The sequence below is a fragment of the Phasianus colchicus genome, chromosome 4 (genome assembly GCF_987193195.1).
Source record: "Phasianus colchicus chromosome 4, bPhaCol1.hap1.1, whole genome shotgun sequence".
NCBI lineage: Eukaryota > Metazoa > Chordata > Aves > Galliformes > Phasianidae > Phasianus > Phasianus colchicus.
This window is the reverse complement of record NC_143439.1, coordinates 13,072,395-13,087,566: the sequence shown is the minus strand read 5'-3', so window position 1 is coordinate 13,087,566 and position 15,172 is coordinate 13,072,395. Positions and strand designations below refer to the sequence as shown.

The window sequence follows — 15,172 nt, the reverse complement described above, 5'->3', positions numbered from 1 at the left end:
CCCCAGCGTGCCTACCGTAGCTATTAACTCCCTTTCTGAGGCTTAAGTACCTGAGAAGTATCTTCTAAATCCTGCCCCCAGTTCTTTTGGTGGGGTGATACCAATATGGCAATGTGCCTACGATTTAAGGACAGTATTCTTGAGAATAATCTCTGGAAATGCTTTGAGCATGTATGGAAGATGAATCCTATTTTCTCTAGAGCAGTTTTAGTAGGACACCTTGGGGAAGGTTATTGTTGCCTTTAAATTGAGCATAAATGTGGGTGTTCGAAAATAATTCTTAGCCATCATAAAACTTACATTTAACAATTTTAATCCTACAAAAAAAACTTGGTTTGTTTTGTATATTGTGTTTGGCACGCAGGGATCAGTGCAAGCACCTCTGGGGCGAAATTCAGCAGCTGTTTAATAGTGGCAGCAATGCTGCAGAACATTTTTAGGACATAAAAAGCAGAAGAATAACTTATCTAATTGAAACTGTGTGGGGAATTTAAGTAGGCAGAATGTAATTACTCAAGCTGGAAGTTGGCCATTCAAATATTGAAGCCTTTAAAGAAATGTTAATAACTATTCACAGCTTTAGGAATGTATCTTCAAATCACAATTTTAATAAGAATAATAAAAAAAAGAAAATACGTTTAGCAGCTTATGTTAGGGAAATATTGTATTAACTGTAGAGGACAAAAATGAAGGTAAATATTGAAATGCATGTGTTATCACAGGATGAGACTTTGATGTATCAATCCTATCTCCAACTAAAGCCTCCTGCTATAAAACATAAAACTCCCACATTGAAGTATGTTTCTGTTTTGCTTTTACTATGATAAATAGCTATCACACACAAAAAGAGAAATTTGGCATAAAATATGGGTAATAAAAGATGTCATTTAAGAAAATAACTTAGGGCAGTAGTTTTCATTTCAAAAACATACAAAAGATGGAGAAGAGCAGTAGTTTGTTTTGCATAAACACTTTTAAAAATATTGTCTTTTTGATAGATTGGTTGTGTGCTAGCTGTCGTATTACATTAGTGATTGCTAGCCAATGTGGTTGTTCCTGAAGATCAAAAAAAAATTGGCAGAGTTGCAAAATAGGCCTATAATTATATCAGACGATAATTGTAGTGTCTATTAGGTAGAACTAATTTACACTGATAATTTCTACAGAACCTTGCTCTCTTCAAAGTTTCTCTCTGAAAACTTGCAAAGCAAAATTTATGCGTGTTATCAGGTTATTGTCAGTGATTAGAATTTTAGCAAGCCTCTTCATTAACTATTTCATTAAAAATTGTTTCCAAGTAATATTTTGATTGGTATTTGAAATCAGCTTCACTTCAGATGCTTAGCTGTAGTTTAGCTGGATTGCAGAAAAATCTGAAGGCTGACACAGAAGCCTCCATTGGCAATGGTGGTACTCACATCTTCCTCTGCTAGTGAGAGCCATACCTATAAGTTTTAACAGTGACAAGCAAAGTCAGTCTGTGAATTTCTCCTATAAATGCTAGGTTATTAATACTAGCATGAGTATCTTTCATGTGATACAGTGCAGTGAGATCTTTCAAGTGTGCACAGCTACCGGTTTATCTTGAAAGCATCAGAACTGTCAGTGCACCACTGTGTCTCAGCTTATTATGGCTGAGCTGATGAACCTTACTTCTGCTGGTCTGGTCACGTAGGGTTTAGAGATTGCTGCCTTGTGCCCCAGAATTCACTGTGAGCGGGAATCAAATTTATCTTAGGCTTAGATACAATTTAAAAACAGTAATAACAAAACACCAAACCACCACAAAAGGAAACCTAAGGAGCAAAGGGGCAGTTAAGCATGTCTGTTGGAGATCCAAAACAGTCAACATACTGAGTAAGGTTGCCTACAGGATATAAAACAAATGCATTTTTTACATATTAGGTGAGCAGATAAGGACCACAGTGCTGTTTCTGCCTCATTGTGAAGATTTCTAATCAGCTTTCCAGAGTGTTCCCAGAACACTAGCCTGGAGGCTACTCTATTTGCTTGTGTTCCCGTCAAGACTGGGACTACTTACTGTATTGCCAAGAGAGCAAGATTTCAGGGGCATGGAAATGTGGTGAGTCTTGATTTGCCCCTTGTGCCAAAATTTCTTTCCATCCTGGAAAATCCTGCCAGGTGAAAGCTGTATGCGCTCCTCTGTGCAATCATGTTCACACTGCTTTTCAGTCTGAAATGAAAATAAAAGAGAGAAGATACACTCAGCATGGAAATCAAAGCAGAGAAGGCTCAATATCAGTACCTTTTTTCAACCTCATTCCCCAAAGTTGTCATCAGACTGCCATTAAATACCTTTCTAAATGCATCTCTGTGCCTGCCTGTGCAAATACTACATCCTACAAGTTTTGATAATTTCTGCAGGTACATTATAGCCATATTTGAGAGAAGGTTGAGGTCTCAGAAGCAGTTACAGCAGTTAGAGTTTTGCAGCTACAGATGATCAGTGGAGTGAAACTGCATACCATCATGCATAAACACAACATCGGACACAGAGAAGCCAGATTGAGAAGCTTCCTGAAAATACTTCTGCAACAGGAATACATTCAAGGAATATTTCATTTTCTGTCACACCAAACTTAACAAAAATAAGACAAAAAGGAAATATGCAGAAATTACTTTTGTTATTTCTATTGGTCATTTAACTGCTTTTTTTTTTTTTTTTCCTTTATATATGGCTTAATCAACCACCATTGTTGTAGTAAGACTCCCCAAAACAGTATAAAATTTATCAGAATACACATATCCATTTGGCTTTATAAGGGCTCCTTGTGATGAGTTTGACAAGCTTCCCTGATGTGACTGGGGCTCCTTCAAATGGTTTGTCAGCTGAAAAGAGCAGAGGGCTTCAAAGTGCTTTAAAAAGATTAATATTTTTTCAGTTCATCATTATTGGAAAAAAAGTGAACATAGAACAGTTTAGGTCAAAATTTGACTTTGATCAGAAGTAAGGCATATTTTGGGAGTGAAATATATATATATATATATATATATATATATATGATTACATAAAGAGATGATTGTTCATAAGAACAGAGTATTGCTCAAGACAATTGATGTCCTTTATTTTAAAACAGAAGTAGTTTGTCCTTTTTGTGCTAGATGCAAATTTCATGCTTTCCTCTCTGAGATCACTGTTTGCAACAGTTATATCAGAGAACATTTATAATAAGATAAGAACATTCATAATAGGATAACCTAGGACAGGATAATGAGTGTTTCTCAGTCACTCAGGGAGAAAGAAGTACAAAAAAACGATTCTCATTTTGAGCTATCCTGCCTTGTCTACAGCTCAGCCATTAGTAAAGGCCTGTGCCTTAACATATTAGCATAACCTTTTCTTGTATTGTAGGTCAGAGAAAACTCCCATTTAAAATCTTCCTCATTTGTCAAGACAATTTCTCTTTTGACATAATCCAGAAGGTAGAAGCTCTTTTTTCCATATCTCTACTATTTTTGCTGGAAACAGATTACGGGAGCAGCATCCTTAGTCTTCCACATAATTATTCCCCTTCTGCCTTGCTACCCATCTTGATTTTTTTGAGTGTGTCATTTAAAATGAACCACCTGCTTTTCCCTCAGGTGTAAATCCTGCATAAGACTCTCCTTAGTGCTAATCATTATAATATATTAGGCAAGACCAATAAAACAGAAAATTAATGTTTTTACGCTCCTTTGTATCTATCCTTCAAGTCTTATATTTATAAATATATTCTTAATTAAGGTTTTATAATAATGCTGTAGGGCTTCAAGGGTGATGTGACTGCATTACTCACTAACATGAATTGTCACTGGTAATACCAGTGTTCAGAAAGATTATGGAGATTTATTTTAAACAGAGCATGTATAGCGTTACACGTGTATGCAGCTCTGAAATGAGCTAGTAGCAATAACTGTGGCTAAAATCCTCCCAAGGAATTTATGTGTAGATGTGATTTATGAAAACATTCTGTAGTTATTAACAGGCCATATGTTAATATTCCCCAACTGGAAATATTTAGAAATTTATGTGCTAAGTAGCAGACATTTTTTGACATTTCATTTTTTCTTACATTTATGTCATAATTAAAATAGCTTCAATACATTCTGAGCTTCAGTTATCATATAAACTGCAATCCATTCCTTTTTCTTTCCTTCAGCTGCTCTTCTGTTTATATTTTTTTTTGTATAATGGCCATAACACTGTAAAAAAAACCAAAAACTTGTAGAAAACTTGCAATATTTACATTTCATTCTACAATTATCTCCAGCTTACGTGTCTTATATTTAGTTTGCATACTTAGAACATTAATGAACAGCATTTGTTATCATATGAATGTTTAGTTACTGCTGATAAAATCAGCATATGCAAGTGTGACAAATCTGTGAGGGAAAAGCTGTACAGCTTGTCATAAAAAGGTTTTTTATCCTTGTTTCATCCAATGCTGCTAAGATAAGCCCAGTTAAAAAAAAAAAAGAAAAAGAAAAAAAAAAAGAAAAGAACGAAAAAGAAAAAGAAAAAAGAAGCAGCAAATACACACAGCTTATAATACAGTCTAAAACAGGCATAGGCTTTAGCATTCAGTGGGACTATAATACACCACCACTCAGATTTTATAACAGTAAATTATTATGAGTGTCAATGGTTTATAGAGATCCCTGTCCTTCAGTTATGAATATTTGCAATTCAACCAAGTGTTCTATCAAAACAAAAATTGTAACTGTTTGCTAAAGATCAGTGGCTGGAATAAGAACAGTCTCAATTCTCTTTTTTTTCTTTCCCTGTAGCAGTTTCACATGACTTAATTTTAAGAACTGATACAGCTAAAAATTCCTCGGTATTCAGTACATGAAAATGTCTACACACTGTTTGTTTCAGTCCCAAATTGAATACTTTTAAGCACATCTGTACTACCATCTACTGGAAAGGTGAGTAACTATGTATCAACTGTTTCCATCTGCTTCAGAACTCAGATTAATAAAAAAGAAAAAAGATCAATCTCCCAATTCTTCCACAAAAATTACATCTTTTTGTGTACTGTAAGATGTACAGACACTAGAAATCTCTCAGTGGTAATCTTTTGCAGAGATCAAGGCTAGATAGGTCTTGTGAGGATATATTTCAGCCAAAAGTGAGATACTCTTCATCTTTTTTTTTTTTTTTTTTTTTTTTTTAATGATAAGGTATTACTTATCAACAGTTCTTTCAGCTTTTGAGATAAGTAGAGGAAGGAGGTGTATAATTATATTCCTCAGGCAAATGAGGTACTCAGAAAATTCACCAGAGCATGAGAGAGACAGGTACCATGCATGCTACATTATGCTTCTCAGCTCTAGATCTCAGTTATGTTTCCTTTTAATTTGGTTCTGCCAAGACTGGTGAACTGCATCCTTCTTTAGCAAGAGCAAAACATCTTCTGAAGTGAGATTAGATTACTGTTTTTAAATACATAACAGCCTGCATTCTTCACTAACCAGCTGTGCATGCACAAACACACAAATGCAAACACAATAGGAATTTTGCAAATAGTGCAGCTGGATGCCATCAGGGGAACACAAAAAACAATCTCTAGCTGCCTTGCATGTTATCAGCCACCTAGACAGTTACATCATTCCTGCAACTGGCCACACACAAACATTGTTATCTGGTTCTAGACAATTAAATAATACTTGTTACTGATTACAGGCATTCCCAATTTATTCTTCAAAGACTTACACAGGCAGATGCAGAGAGAGATGTGCAGGAATGTAAGATGAGTGTACATAAATGAAAAGCAGAGGATGGCAGCAGTGTTATTAGTTTCTGGATATGAGGAAATGGCTGCTCTCAGTACATCTATTTAGAACTCTGAATAGAAATTATTTTAAAGAATGTCATTGTGTTGTTCTAAGACACATCAAGGACAGTAAAAATAATCCTCATTTGTTAAAATAAAGTTTAGATAGAAAACTACTAACCATATACAGTGTTATAAACATAGATTATTTCAGTACATAAAAAGCAATAAAAATTATTGTAAAAAAAAAATGTATCTGACACTTTACAGTTTTGTAACCACCTGGATAGAATTTACCTTCATCTTTCTGCTCAGAGAGTGTAAAGGCTCAGGTAGGAAGCCACATAAGACCCACAGAACATCAGCAGAAGTTACTCCAGCAGCTTTTTTTTTTATGATAAGGTATTACTTATCAACAGTTCTTTCAGCAATCCAAAAAAGATTATTTCCAGAAACAAGATATTAACTGCTTAGAGCATTAGATGCCATCCAGAGAGTCCTAGATAGGCTCTAGCAAGGGGACCAGGTGAATATCATGAGATTCAACAAATCTGAGTGCAAGTCCTTGCACCTGGGTCACAGCAACTCCCACTACAAACTGGGGGATGAATGGAGGGAGCACAGCCCTACTGAAAAAGACTTTAGAGATACTGGTGGATTGTAAGCAGGACATGAGTCAGTAATGTGCCCTCACAGCCCAGTAAAGCCACATCAAAAGAAGGTTGATTAGCAGGTAAAGAGAAGCAATCCTGCCCCTGTACTCTGCACTGTTGGGGCTTAACCTAACTTAACCCCTGCCAAAGCAGGCTTCCTAGACCAAGTTGCACAGATAGGCATCTATACAGGTCTTGAACATCTCCAGAGAAGTACATACACAACATCTCTGGGCAGTCTGTTCCAGACAGGAAGCCTCATGTTTTCATGTTTCTATTCAGACTTCAGCAATATCAGTTTTATTCTGTCCCTTAGCTGATTCCTAAGAACATTCTCTGATGTTAAAGAAGATGCAGATAGTCACTCCATCCACCATTCAGTCTCTTTTCTTCATTTCACCTTCTCAGCTATGATATCTAATCTTCTTGTCCTGAATTTGTCCTTTATGCTTTCCTTTCTTCAAACCAGATTTTATGTCTCTCACTTCAATGGCTGCTTCCTGATAGAAATATATGTTCTCTTTTCCGTTAGTATTTGTGACATTAACTTCTCTGTATGTTTTAATCTAGCAAACTGTTTTTGTTTGTTTGTTTGTTTGTTTGTTTGTTTCAAATTATCTTGCTTGATTGCCTTTCTTTGTTCCCATGTAGTGGCTCTGCATAGAAGAACACTGTAAGATGATCTTCTCTTGTACTTACTAATAGTCAGCTGCCCTTACCTTTCACCAGTTTTTGCCATATATTCCTTAAGAAGGCTGATACCTTCTTAATTTACTGGCAATATTATTCACAGATATAATACTATTCAAACTGATGAATATCTCTGTCACTTTTCTTTGGCTGCACTATTTTGGTAGACTATAACTTCAAAAGTGTGATTTATTTTTTGTTTTCCTGATACGATTTATATAAGTGATATATATCTTTCAAATACTTCCTCGAAAATCACCCCTGTCTTATGGCCTACAAAATGCTATTTGTTAATCATGTTGAGAGAAGTGATGAACTGCAACAAAAATTGCTTTCCTTTTCTTATTTCTCTCTTTTTTTTTTTTTTCCCCTAATTAAAATCCCCACTGCCCTCTCTAGTTTAAAATGAAAAAAGAAAATCCTAACAACATATAACTGATACCTGTGTAAGTTCTTCCCTTACACATTTCAACATTTTGTTCTGTAATTTTGCCTATCCATCTTTTTGTACTCTAAATGTGCTGGACCAAGCTTTGTTTTTTCCTTACTTGTCTGTACAGCCATCACAACCATTCTCTAAATCTGAGAGAGGCTGTGGAATACTGCTATCAAACAAAAGCAACATCTTTTCAGTAGTTTCCTGCTGTCAATTAGGCTACAAACTACTCTGCTTTTTCCCTTTTTTTTTCACACGTTATGGGAGAGAATTGTAAGGCAAGAAAAGAGAGACTTACCAGTTATATTTCAGGCTAAAATATGTTTAGATGTACTTGGGTTGGTTGTGTATCTCTTTAGTCTGAGTCACTTGACAAGACAAATTGTTTGGCTGATCTGCACAAGGGTTTGTAGAGGGATGAACTGAACTGCTGTCCGAGAACAGGATTAATTTCTCTGAGAATTTCCAATATATATGCAAATTTCAACGTAGTCATTTTCAACATGTAAATGGGAACATGTACATAGAAACACGCAATTTCTAATCTTCTGACAGCAATTTGGGGCTGTCCTTCAAACTGTTCTCAGAGTTCTGACATTAACTTCCAGACCTATGTATATTAAAAGTAGCTTTGACCCAACATCTGAAGCAATGCAGAAATGCAAGAATCAGTAAAATCCTGTCATGTTCAGAACATTTTTCCCTTGAGGCACAGGTATGAAGTAAAGCAACATTACCAACATGTTCCACCCACAAGAACCAGCATCAACAAAAAGTGAAAGAACCTCTACAACTTAGAGCCCATTGAATTCTAAAATGTGATTATACTCTCTATTTGAGCAGGGGGCTCAGCAGGAGGAACAGTGCCAAAGCAACACCCTACTCCCACTCTTGGGCTGCTGCTGAATTCATGAATATTGCAGAAGCATTTTATCCTGATAAAAAAGAGAGTGAACGGATCAAATAAAAGCACTGAGTAGGAAAAACAGTCCTCTAAGCCATTCACAGTGGGAGGAGAAAAATATAGAGAAAGAGAAGACTACAGAACGTTTGAGATTGGAATGACATGATTTCCTTCTGTCATTATTAAAATTCATTATTTTTAAAATAGCACATTCATACAGCTGTTTTTTGAGTCAAGCATGTAAAAAATGGGGGAAGGTTGTATTTAAATTACCTATTCCTGAACATTAAATCAACCGTACTTATTGTTCGTTATGTGGCAGGTGGGACTGGATCTAAAAGCGAAGAGTGCCACCATCAGGACGACTGGCCAAATGGAAGCATTTTTTTTTTTTTTTAATTTTGAATGTTACTTATTGCAACCTTTCCCAGCCTCACTGGCAAAAATACTCTTCAAAATTTTATTACCTAATCTTAGCACTTAAGCAAGGAGGAGTGATTGACAAGGACTGGGTGATGAAAGAGGTAGAGAAGGTAGACATATCCCTGAAACCTCACCCCCTTTTTGTTCTGTGTCACAAGTGCTCTGTGCTGTCTTTCCATTCTTTCTTTCACACAATGGTGTATTAACCTATACTTGTCCCCACTGCTACCTTTAAAAAAACAACAACGAAAAACCTGTTGCATTTATTTAATTTAGTTTTTTACATTAGTTAAATTGGTTTCATTTATTGATAATCAAGAGAATACTAATTGTATGCCAAGAGATACCTTGGCCTCTGATTATAGATATACAGAATCATTCAGGTTGCAAAAGACCTTTAAGATTATCTAGTCCATCCATCAGCCCATCACTACAATATGCCCACTAACTCATGTCCCTCAGTACCACATCTGCACATTTCTTGAAAATTTCCAGGATGGGTGACTTCACCGCTTCCCTGGGCAGTCTATTCCTCTAATATGGCAGTCTCATTCTTTCTGAACTTATAGGCATACAAACATGTTTTATTCTTCCACAGAATAATAATTTAAACAGATCATTCAAATAAGTGGATTTCATTAAAAAGTTCATTAAAATGAAGCATACTGCAACAAGCTGAGAAACAAACTAAATCTTGCCTTAGGCAACAAGCAGAATTTATTTACTTTTGGTTCCTTTATCTTCCAAACCACTAGTGTCAGACTATGATGGATGAACTGAAAAGTGTTTCTATACCAAAATCTGAATTCTCAGTAAATTGCTGACAGCTGGTGTCATTCCAAATTAGAGATAGGCTATTACTAGTGATCAGTTTATTCTGTGAATTTAGTAGTTTTGACTGCCTGCAAATTATTTGTGAATTGGTTTTGATTTTTCATGTGCATTTGTTTGTAATTGATTTTTGTTTGAGATACTGTTTGGATGGAGAAATGCTCAACTCTTTGCTTCTACGAGAACATTCTTGTAAATGAAATCTGTCTTTCAAATGCTCTATGACTGGACAGTAGAGAAAGGTCATTGAACACAGCAAACCCCACAACCAAAGAACATTTTCTCTGCAAGAACATATAAAATAACATGCTTCATTTGTGTAATTCTAATTCAGATATCTATTTTGCTTTTATCAGTTTCTTCTGGATCTATCAGCTTGCTGGATACTACCTGACAACATAAGCAGAGAGAAAAATTAAAAGATATATTTAAAAAGCATACCCATTTTTTTTTGTTTCTTCCTTCCTTCCTAATGCAAAGAGGTCTGTTTTTCCATTTTTTTTTCTTTCAATAGAGAAAGAATATAAAGAAGCACAGAAGCAGTAAAAATCTTCATACTGTTTTTCTACTGTTCCTCTATTGCTCAATCCTTGTCTCCTCTTTTTTTTTTTTTTTTTTTTCTTACGTATAGGATTCCCTCCCGATATCTTATAAATCTTGTGCTTCTCACTTGTTACCAAAAATATAAGAAGAAAGAAGGACTAAACAAAGTTGTGTTCTTATTTGTTATTTAGACAGTTAATACACACACAAGGAATTTTCCTGCAGTGTCGGGAAAGTGAACTTGATCATCGGGAAAATTTTGGCAGAAGATTTCCCTCCACTTTCTGCATCTTGCTTGAACCAGTTCTTTTCCTTATCTATTGCAAAACCTTTCATTCAACAGGGTCTTGTGTACTGATATACTATCTTTGTTTCATATTATTCCCAAAAGAAAATACATATTTAGTGTTTATAATCATGTCATTAGGGAAATAGCCCTACTCTCCTCTCCTACCTGTAGGTAGATGAAAACACTTTGGAATATCCTACCCTCACCCCAGTCCTCCAGTTAGATTGAGAATCAAAAAATAAGTTCTCATAAGTGGTAAAAGATGTCAGAAATCTCAGGAGACCTTTATCTCACAGGAAGAGACAGGTCTGTATCAAAAGTAATTCTATTTAAAATGGACTTTAGTTTGCGGAGATCTCACGAGCACTTCTCTAATCAAAATGGAGTAATTGTTCCATGAAAGCAGGATTCATACAGAATATACATTTTGATGCAGCTGAGCTTGAGAGGGAAGATTAAAATGATTTCAGGAAAGGATATGCATGATTCAACACCGAGTAAAAGAATAATCTTTAGAGAACACAGAAAAGTGGCTCTTCTCAGAAGTATAATTTCTGCAGCATGCAAAATGCATTAACATGAGAAAAGGGTGTTGTGATAAGGTTCCATAATACTGAAGCTACGTTATTGGTTTTTTGTTTGTTTGTTCTTCTGCTTTTTTTGTGACACCAGTATTTACTGCCCTGTGATTTGCAATGTCAATATGCATGCATCATTTTAGGGCTTCCATGAATCACATTCCTCCTTTCATTTTTCAGGTGCCACAAGCTGGACTTGTGCTGCCTCCATTCTAGGCTGACAAAATCTGCAATGATAGAATCATCCTTCTTTTTCTGTGCATGCACAAAATGTCTTTGCTAATTAAAAATAATCTATCATTCTTCATGCACTTAAGACATGTACTTAAGTAGTTTTCATGCCTGTGAATACTGCATCCCTTACAGCAGCCCACTGACAGACAGGAATACTACTATTATTTTCATTTTACAAATATGGAATTGCAACTGATAGACAAAATGACTTCTGTAGGGTTATGCAGTAAGTCTACAGCAAAGCATGGAATTACCAGAGATGTCAGAGGTTTATGCTAGCACTATAACTACTTGACCAAACATTTGTATTCTTTTCTAGAATATATTGCATCCTAAACAGAGAAGTGACGCAAACCCTTAGTGGAAAAATAAAATAATCCTGGAGAATACATTTCAAATCTGTGTATAACATTACCCATGGATATAACATTATGCCTACCATACAATTTTTCTGAGTACATTTCTGAAACTTTAAGAATATCAGATATCAAACAAATCAGTCAGGTGCTAGTTGTTTTAAAAATATAAATAATGAAAACAACAACAGCAACAAAAAACACAGCAAGTCTTCAGCAAAGTAAAGAATTACCTGAGTTTTCAAAGCTTCAGGCGAGAAATATGGCTATTGGACTAAGTATTCATCTCCTAAAGATCTTTCAGCATCCTGAACAGAGAGGTGATGATAAGCAACTGTGAATCTGAAAGCAAGTAGGATTGGTGTACAATACTTAACTGCACAATAAGTGGAAACATTAAGGCATGAAATTTTCATGTATTTTATCTGATGTTTCATCAGAGTTTTATGTATATGATGTTGAGGAAGGAAAAACGCAAGGAAAAAGAAGAATCTAACACGATCTTTATTAGTAATTATGTTTTGTTCACCACTTGTCTAAAGGGAAAAGGGATAAAACTTCAAGTTATTATTCCATTGTAAAGGTGATAATGTTTATTATCCTACTCAATCTCATTTAATATCATTAATACATTTGCTTTTTAAAAAACAAGCAAACAAACAAGCTAGGAATTTTTCAGACTACGAGAGCGGACTGTTTCATAAAACTCGGAAAAAATTTCTTTTCCTCATTCCAACATATAAGGAACAGAACATTTCAGAGCTCATTTCCAACAGATAGCTTTATAAATAGAAACGGAAAGGAATGAGCAGTTTTAGTTGGAGAATGTGGGTCCTTCCCTTAGCATGAGAGCTGTTACTGAAATAACAGAAGATTACTAAGCTGGAAACACAGGGAAAGGGTATGCACAGTTCTCTTTCAAACTCTGGGTTGCCTGTAGCATCAGTAAGGGGAAAAGAAGAAGCAAAAAGAGAAAATCATTACAGATGTTTGGAGGCCAATTTCAGAGTTGGTTTCATTCTGAGCCTCCTTTTTTGTTAGAACTTTGACAATCATTTTTTAATTTGACAGTCACATTTGCACATCAAGGCAAAATGTTTTCTTTACACATTTAGTTCACTACTACATTTTATTGATGTTCATGTTTCAGTGAAATTCTTAACATTATGTTAATGCAAATCTCTATGATTTATAGTCTTCTGATATACATATATTTTTGGGTTCCATTCAGGTTTAAGTGCATATCTTTAAGAAGAAAAAAGTGAAAGGTTCTGTGAGTACGATAGCTTCCTAGTGTATTTATATTGTGTATTTTTGATGCACCCTCCCACCAAAATAAATAAAAGAACAATGCAAAGCCATCTCAACATTCTTGAAATGTTGTTTCAATATTTCAATATTTCAAAAAATATTGTTTGATTTTTTTAAAAATTGGCAATTTGGTAATGGTACTTCACTTTTGCTGAAGTGCCCCATTGGCTGCTCTCTAAAGTACCTCTCCCCAAAATTTTGCTCGAAGAATATATAATCATTTATATAAAAATGATGCTCACTTTACTGTCTTCTGCTGAAATTATCTGCAAGGGAACTTCCATAAAGAATTTAACATAGAAAATCAGTCTCCAAGGTCAACATAATCTTGTCTGATTTTATAATCAATTAATAAAACTTAACTTTAAAAGCGTTAGAGAAATCCTCCTGGATAGCCACTGTAGTGCAGATCACTCCTCAAGAATATTGAAAAATGCTGTTCAGATCCCTGCTAACCAACAATCAGTTAGATTGTTTTGAAACAGTCTCTCTTATATCGCAGGGAAGTGTTTTTGCCACTGTTATTTGAGTTTAGATTTCTCTTTTTGGCCTGCATAAGAAAAGTGTTATCTAGAAGGAGATGAATACTTGACTCTCCTGTCTTGTGCTCACTGTACAGTGCAGTGTTGTATAGAGTAAATGTGCCATGGAAAATATGGAAAGCATTTGGTGTTTATTTTTGTTTTGGTTTTTTTTTTTGTTTTGTTTTGTTTTTGTTTTTGTTTTTTTGTTTTTGTTCTTAAGAGGATTCTTCCTATAGGCCTCTAATCCACATAGTGTACAAGCCAAAATTCCTAACACAGAACTGGGTAGCAACCAAGAATGACACGTTAGGACAGTGAGGAAAATGTAAAACTCCTTTTTTACAGAATAAACATCCAGAAAAATAAAAATCACACCTTTCTTTTTTCATAATCAGTTCCATTCACTTCTAAATAGATAAAGGCAGCTAAATGATATGAACATCTCAGTCCATACACTCTCTCTTCTACCAAACTTCATCTTGTCAAAGGGAAAAGTTACAGACCTCAAAATTATCATCACCTTGGTGAACAACAAATTTCTTTTCTCTTGCTGTGGTCTGCTGTTAACAAATTAAGAAAAGAAACCAATGGAGATACTTTTCAAATCTGACACTTTCAACTTCAAAAAACATCCCTGACGTATTTCAGGAGGAGTATCAATATTGCAGTGTGAAACTAGATCTTTCTTATCTCTTTTTTTTTCAGGTCTGGCATGAGACTCAGCATACCAGAAAGTTTTCTCCAAGTCCAAGTGAGTTTCAACCAGATATCAGTTCATTAAAGCCTTGCTGTTTGCTTCAGGTGAGATGATTACTTCCACAGGTTTGGTTTCTATGCTTGTTGTAATGCACAGTATGTCTCCAAAGCCTCTTATTGAAAAATCTATTTTCACTGAGGTAAAATGGTTTTTCTTAATAGCAAACTTTGCAAAACTGTACTGGGTTATGCTATATATAATTGATACTATATTTTTCCTGTCAGTTTTCCTCATGGCAGCAGAAACATACCTCATCACTGTAATTAAGTCACTATAAATATACATTGATTATTCTGAAACCTGTGGTCTGATATAAAATCCCAGTGTTACTGTGCTCCAAAACATAGTCTTGACATATTACTTACTATTACAGTATTGTACTACAGCAAGATAGTAAACTATTCAGTATAGTACTCTCAGGGGAATGGGGGAGGAAAGAGAGATAAAACAAAAAAACTGATACTGTATCCTCTGTAGTATTGATTTTAGTAAAATGGTTTAGTGCTTTCTGTAAAGGGCTAAAATATTCCCCTCTTTTGTTTTGTCTGTGAGAGTCAGACTTTTTGTCTATCTAAACTACTGAGGTTAAATCTACAGCAGAGCTTGCAATCAAGCACTTTTTAAAATAGTTCTTCTGCGGATTGACAGCATCTGGGAGATGTAAATTGCAGAGATCTGAATAGCTGGCAACAAAATAATGTGTGCAGGGATTTATCATGTATATCATGGAATTGCAAATCCAGGATTTGTGTGCTTTGTCTGAAGGTTTTAGCAGGCTCTTACTATCTTAATGTAAAATAGGCACGAAAATCTTGTTTCCTTCTGATAATTAGTGAACAATCAGTGTTACTCCTTTTTATTTTTTT

At 35.1% G+C, this 15,172-nt stretch overlaps 1 long non-coding RNA gene across 1 annotated transcript; it reads right to left on the bottom strand.

Annotated features, from left to right (window-relative positions):
• Positions 1–872: 872 nt before the first annotated feature.
• Positions 873–6,230, bottom strand: LOC149918065 (uncharacterized). The gene is made up of 3 exons (XR_016466348.1): positions 6,075–6,230; positions 2,042–2,194; positions 873–1,445 (listed from the first exon to the last, which is right to left on the bottom strand). It is a non-coding gene; the product is annotated as an uncharacterized LOC149918065 (long non-coding RNA).
• Positions 6,231–15,172: the final 8,942 nt, after the last annotated feature.